The sequence below is a fragment of the Anguilla anguilla genome, chromosome 14, assembly GCF_013347855.1.
Source record: "Anguilla anguilla isolate fAngAng1 chromosome 14, fAngAng1.pri, whole genome shotgun sequence".
Taxonomy (NCBI): domain Eukaryota; kingdom Metazoa; phylum Chordata; class Actinopteri; order Anguilliformes; family Anguillidae; genus Anguilla; species Anguilla anguilla.
The window spans coordinates 32,768,741-32,775,017 of NC_049214.1; positions in this window are offsets into that span (position 1 = coordinate 32,768,741).

Consider the following 6,277-nt stretch of genomic DNA (forward strand, 5'->3'; position numbering starts at 1 on the left):
AGCATTATAAAACGGGTAGCTCAATTCAAGCAATCTGATTGGTTCATAGCCGTGGTATATTAACCATACCACGTATGACGTCTAATTCCTTTGCACAATTCAGTATCACTCTGCGTCTGAGGAAAAAAAACGTTTTAATAAATCTAAATTGGAGTGTGTCTATTACTTTCATATTTCCATACTTGGTGACCGTTTTATAAAATCAACAGCTCACTTCTGGGGCGACATAGCTGAGGAGGTAAGACCGATTGTCTGGCAGTCGGAGGGTTGCCGGTTCAAACCCCGCCCTGGGCATGTCGAAGTGTCCTTGAGCAAGACACCTAACCCCCAACTGCTCTGGCGAATGAGAGGCATCAATTGTAAAGCGCTTTGGATAAAAGCGCTATATAAATGCAGTCCATTTACCATTACTTCAAGCCGTAATTAAGTCATTATAAAGGGACACCTTTTGTTACCCTCCCTTTTCAATGTCCAATTTCGCGATTGATGGCAATGTTGAATCACGGTTGTAGGCCAGTTACTGGCTTCATTTAGGAATGCCAACCATACCGCAAAATACACAATCGTCCTTTATTTTGACAGTAGAATAGGCATTCCGTATTTAAGTCATGGCTACGGGACGCATTTTCATCCGTATCTTTGCATTAAATATTAACCGCTACTTTGAATACAATGAATAGTTCGCTAGCTAGCTACCTAGCCGGGATAACAATCATGCCGTGAGACCATTCTGACCTAAAACCCAGAATTTTTATATAGGCTAGGTGACAACACTGACAAATGAAGGTGAACCTGTCATGGTTCTGTGTTTTCCTGTCTGTGTTTCCCTTGTTGGGCCGCCAGATGGCGGCACTTCTGTTTTGTGTCCTGCTCCCCCCGTTAATTGTATGATTGTTTTCAATTGTCTCGTTATTCCATCATTGTTCCCACCTGTGTCTTGTTATCCCCTCCTTCTGGTTTGATTGTTTTTTGAGTTCACCTGTGTCTTGTTACCCCCTGTCTATTTAAGTTCTTTGTCCCCTTGACTCAGGTGCTGGTTCCTTGTGTTTGTTCCCGACTTCTGTTTGTATCAGACCGTATGTACCTACCTGTGTTTTGTTTGACCTGCCCTTGTGCTCTGCCTGCCTGTGTTCTGCCCTGCCTGTGTTTGTGAGTTCCTCTTGTTTTCTGTTTTATTTAGATATTTTTTGTGTGGTTTTGCCCATCGTGGCCTTGTCTGTTCCCCGTTTGCCTTTTTTTGTTAGTAAAATCTTTGTTTTCCCTTTGAGTGTTTTCTATCTGTGTTTAGGTCCCCCCTACCCATACCATGACAGAATCTAAGATAGCTGGCATTCAAACCTGGGTTCAGAGGGTCTTGGAGAAACGCTATGTCTACGCTGCGAGACCGCAACATTTTAAAAAGCAAGACAGGGGGAGATTCATTTGATTGAGTTATGGTTTCATGCAGTTTTCCTAAATGTAATGCAAAATTACAAAAAGCTAATTGTATGGTATGAAACGAGAAGGAACTATTTCCCGATGGAATTGTTGTTTTCATAGAATTAACAACCAGAGTTTTTCCATAAGAACGGTCCAGAAACTACCATCGAGGTTTTTTTTCTTAACGGTAAAATACGGGACAGCCCGTCGTGGTTTATTCCTTGCGTATTTCACTCACTTGTCAGGCACAAAGTCACAGAACACGGCCCTGGAAGTGGCAAGACAGACAGACCAGATGCACTGCCCAGCTATAGGTTAGCAAGAAAGACAGAGATGCACTGCAAGCTAGCATATCAACATAACATTACTGTTATTTGCTGACATCAAACTTGGAGAGGAGAACGCAAGTTTACCTGATTTCTGTTCCTGCAATTCACTCATGGTTTTTTCTTTTTCTCCGTGTCCAGAAGGATAGTTTTGCGTCATCCTCTCATCTAAGTTGTAAACATTGATACCCGCTTTGACACGAGGGGGAGGCGGGGCCCTTGCGTAATTTGCGGGGCTGTACGCAACTTGCGTAGTGAGCGTATAGGGCCGCCCGGCTCGGTTTCAGATGTTTGCATTCTCATTGGTTGTTTAGTCACATTGATTGCTAGTCACATTATAAGAGCAACCATTTCCCCTCTTTTCCTGTTTGATCCAGAAGGAGACGGTAATGCAACTAAAGGATGCCAACTGCTGTAAAACACCAAAGAAGAATTTTCACTGTAAAACAAGCTAAAGAACAGCATGATTCAAGGTGATTGGTAGCGCCGAGACACTTGTGACCGTTGAAGCTGGAGAGGCTCGACGGGCGAGCGTGATCTCTTAAGCGGTGTGGTGTTTGGTGGAGCGAAGTTCAAACAGTTTATGGCTTTTGTTTTGTTTTTTCTTTTGACTGTTAGGTGTGGACACTTCTGAAAGGGTTAGGATTCAGAGAAGCACGGGCGCATCCCGGCTTGTGGTTTCCGGCCAGGGTTAGCCGTGTAGAAAGACCTTTAAAAGGTTTAACTCTCTGGGGTCGAGAGCTCCGCCGGCGGAGCTCGACAAGATGAAATTAACTTTCGTTTCTATTTGGATGATTAACTTCACGTGCTGTTATCATACAGACGCAACAAAAACATTGACAGAAACCTTTGAATCGCGACTTTCCAATGCGCCCATTGGCAAATAATATAAATTGTTTTAACTGTTCCAAATTTGATTAATTAGATGTATGCTTCGCTAAACTTTACTCATTACTATGTGAATTTCGCTCAGCAGGAAGTCCGCCCAAATCGCATTCACATGTTAACAACATTTTAATTACTCTCCATAGAAGGAGACTAAAGGAGGGGCGATGCGAGATCCATGTGAGAAATGCCAAGTCAAAAGCGGGATAGAATGTCACAGAGGGTCGCCTAATTCACTTCTTTTGAGGTGAACATTTCGTTTAATTTTGGAAAATGGTCCGTCCGGAAGCCGACACTGATGAAGAGCGGTGTCATTTCGAACAGCGAACTGATCCAGCTGAGGATCAACTTCATGCGTAAGTATATTTCTTATGATCATATTGGTAAATACGTTGAAATACAGTACACATCTGTGTGTTTGTAGGAATATCCAGCAACGTGCGCGTTTGTAAATTCCCACACTACGAACGATTCGAACTATTGCATCTCAAAATTATAGGCTAGGCTCTCTGCGTCTGGTTGTGTTAGAGGTATCGGGTAGACTGTATGTTTTTCGATCATATTCGTAATAAATAGCTCATGCCTGGCGTGTAGTGGCGTGGCTAGGATTCTAAAACTGATGTCCTTGCACAATCGATATTGGCATTCTTTAAGTAAATTCGGGAAATAGCAATAAAATAACCACTTAGCTAAACAGACCTAGCCTAGTTCAGATTGAGGCATTGTTATTGATGAGTTGTGTGTAGTTTAGTTGGGATATTTGTGTTTATTTAAGATGTTTTTTCGTTGATAGCTTGCATTATTTGTGAATGTGCTGTATTACATTATCTGTGTTTGTAGAAATATTCACTAATGCGCGTTTGTAAGTTCCCACACTACGAATGATTCTAACCATTGCTTCTCAAAATTATAGGCTACCTCTCTGCGTCTGGTTGTTTGTTTGGTTCTTTGTATATGATGTCACATTTCATAAATTGTTTTCATCATTTAGTGGATTGTCCCTTTTTTGTAATACTAGCCCAGGCCAAGATATTGTCAAATGGGCTGTTGAGAGTGTGTTGCAAAAATTAAAAACAATATGATAGCGCTAAGGAGGTGTGGAAGTTGGTAGTGAAGGTTGAGAGCGTGGTTCCCAGAGACAAGGACTCAAAGGAGTAATTTATGGTGTGTACGCCGGCCTGTCTGAGAAGGAAATCTTAGACAACATTAAGGGTGGCCGAGTGACCGAAATCTTTAGATTCAAAAGTAAGGAGAGAGGCAAAGGGAACCCGCCAGTCCTGCTAATGTTTGCAGACAGTACACTGCCAGAGTGTGTATATTGGAAGCATGGCGTATCGTGTAAAGGAATACGTAAGACCACCGTTGCGATGTTATAACTGTCAGAGGTTTGGGCACATTGCTAGCTCTTGTCGGGGCAAGCGTAGATGTGCGAAGTGTGGGGAAGATCATGTTATCCAAGAATGTAAGGCAGAGGCCCCCAAATGTTGTAACTAGAGGGGATCATGCGGCAGCGTTCCGTGGATGTGAGCACTTTGTCCAAGCCAGGCGAGTCCAGAATTTGAAAGAGTAGCACAAAGTTTCGTATGCAGAGGCAGTTAAAAGAGTGGATAGAGAGTGGGGACTTGGGAACTTAACGACAAACAGTGCAGTGTTGGGGAGCCAGCCGGCTTGTCCAACTTTACCACAATTTCCCCCTGATATGTTGATATTGAGCAGAGAATCTTTGCTAGCTTTCATTGTTGATGCGTTGGTAGGTGCAAAAATAACAAGCAAGAAACCGGACATTATTAAAATTGTGGTTGATGCAGCTGAAAGGTTTCTTAGAGAAACCTGAACTGATCTGTATCCAAGAGACCTGGTTAAAGCCCTGCCTGGATTTTGTAGTTCTGGGATATGTATGCTTGAGAATGGATAGGTCTGATAGAACAGACGGGGGGTGTGCAACTTTTATTAAGATAGGAGTCCAGTATAGGAGGCTTGAAATACGCCCTAATCTTGAGTGTTTGGCGGTGGAAGATTGGAGTAGCCATAGGTATAACTATTATTAATTTTTCTAATCCTTGTAAGCGTTTGGCATTGTCAGAGTTTGATGAGATTATGGAGAATGTAAGATGTCCTATTATATGGGTTGGGGACTTTAATGCTCATAACCCTCTATGGGGCAGTGACAGCAAGGACATCAAAGGAATAGTTGTAGAAGAGTTCCTGGATAAATATGATTTGGTAGCGATAAATGATGGAAGGCCGACCAGGTATCATATTTTAAGGAATACTTGCAGTCACATAGACTTAAATATTGCTTCTTCAAACTTAGCCAGAATAGGGAAGTGGGATGTTATGGATGGACATCTATTGGGGTAGTGTTCATTATCCAATTGTATGCAGTTTCGGTAGAAATCTGAGAATAGAAGTAGAAGAGAGAGTTCCCAGATACAATTTTTCTCAGGCTAAATGGGATGAATTTCAGGAGGGGGCTCAAAGTTTAGTAGAAGAGAGAGATAGTGAGGGCTCTGTAGACAATTGGAATGCGTCTCTCAGTAAGATGATCCATAAGGCAGCCTGTGGCACTATTCCTATGAAGAAGAATCCCAGATCTCGTGCATTGGTTCCTTGGTGGAACAAAGTGTGACACAGCTGTGAGAAACAGGGCATATAGGAAATTAAGGAAACATCCAATGCTGTGTTATGCAGTGGAATATAAGAGATTAAGGGCAGTAACAAGAAGAGTAATTAAAAATGCAAAAAGAAATAGTTGGAGAAGATATTGTGGAACACTAGGCCCTGAGACTCCTGTAAGGCACCTGTGGGCAGCGGTACACAGAATGTCAGGATTGTATAAAAGAAAACCACTTCCGGTTTTACAGAACGGCGAGATGGAAGCAGTATCCGACAAAGGAAAAGCTGACATGCTTGATGTCTTTCAAGCAGTGCATAGATCTGGGAATTTGGGATTTGAGAGAGATATGAAGAGGAGCAATCTGATGTTAGCTAATCGGTGGAAGCTGGATAGGAGTTCAGAAAATGACAATCCAATAAATTTGTTTTTTTACTATGAAAGAAGTGAGGGATGCCAAACACTACTCCTGGGAGAGTCAGGCTGTCTTATGAATTATTGAAACATTTGGATGAGTTAGTTCTTGAAGAAATTCTAGCTTTGTTTAACTCGATGTGGGCAGAGGGTTGTCGACCTAAGGAATGGAAACATGCAGTCGTAGTCCCTATCTTGAAACTAGGTAAAGATGCATCTGACCCCAGTTCATATCGGCCTATAGCATTAACGTCAGTGCTTTGTAAAATCATGGAAAGGATGATTACCAATAGGCTTGTTTATTTTTTAGAAAGTAAGGGACTTTTTGCCAATTTTCAAAACGGCTTCAGAAATGGTAGGTCAACAATGGAGTCAGTCACAGTTTTAGACCAAGATATTAAAAAGGCATTTGATAGTGAATAAATAGTGGTAAGTGTATTTTTGGATATTGAGAGAGCTTATGATTCTTTGTGGAAGGAGGGACTAATGATTAAAATATATGATTTAGGAGTTAGAGGTCGAACGTTCAATTGGATCAAAGATTTTCTAATGAAAAGAACAATACAAGTACAAGTGGGTGGGAAAAGCTGAAAAATCGTTGAAATAAGAAATGGTACCC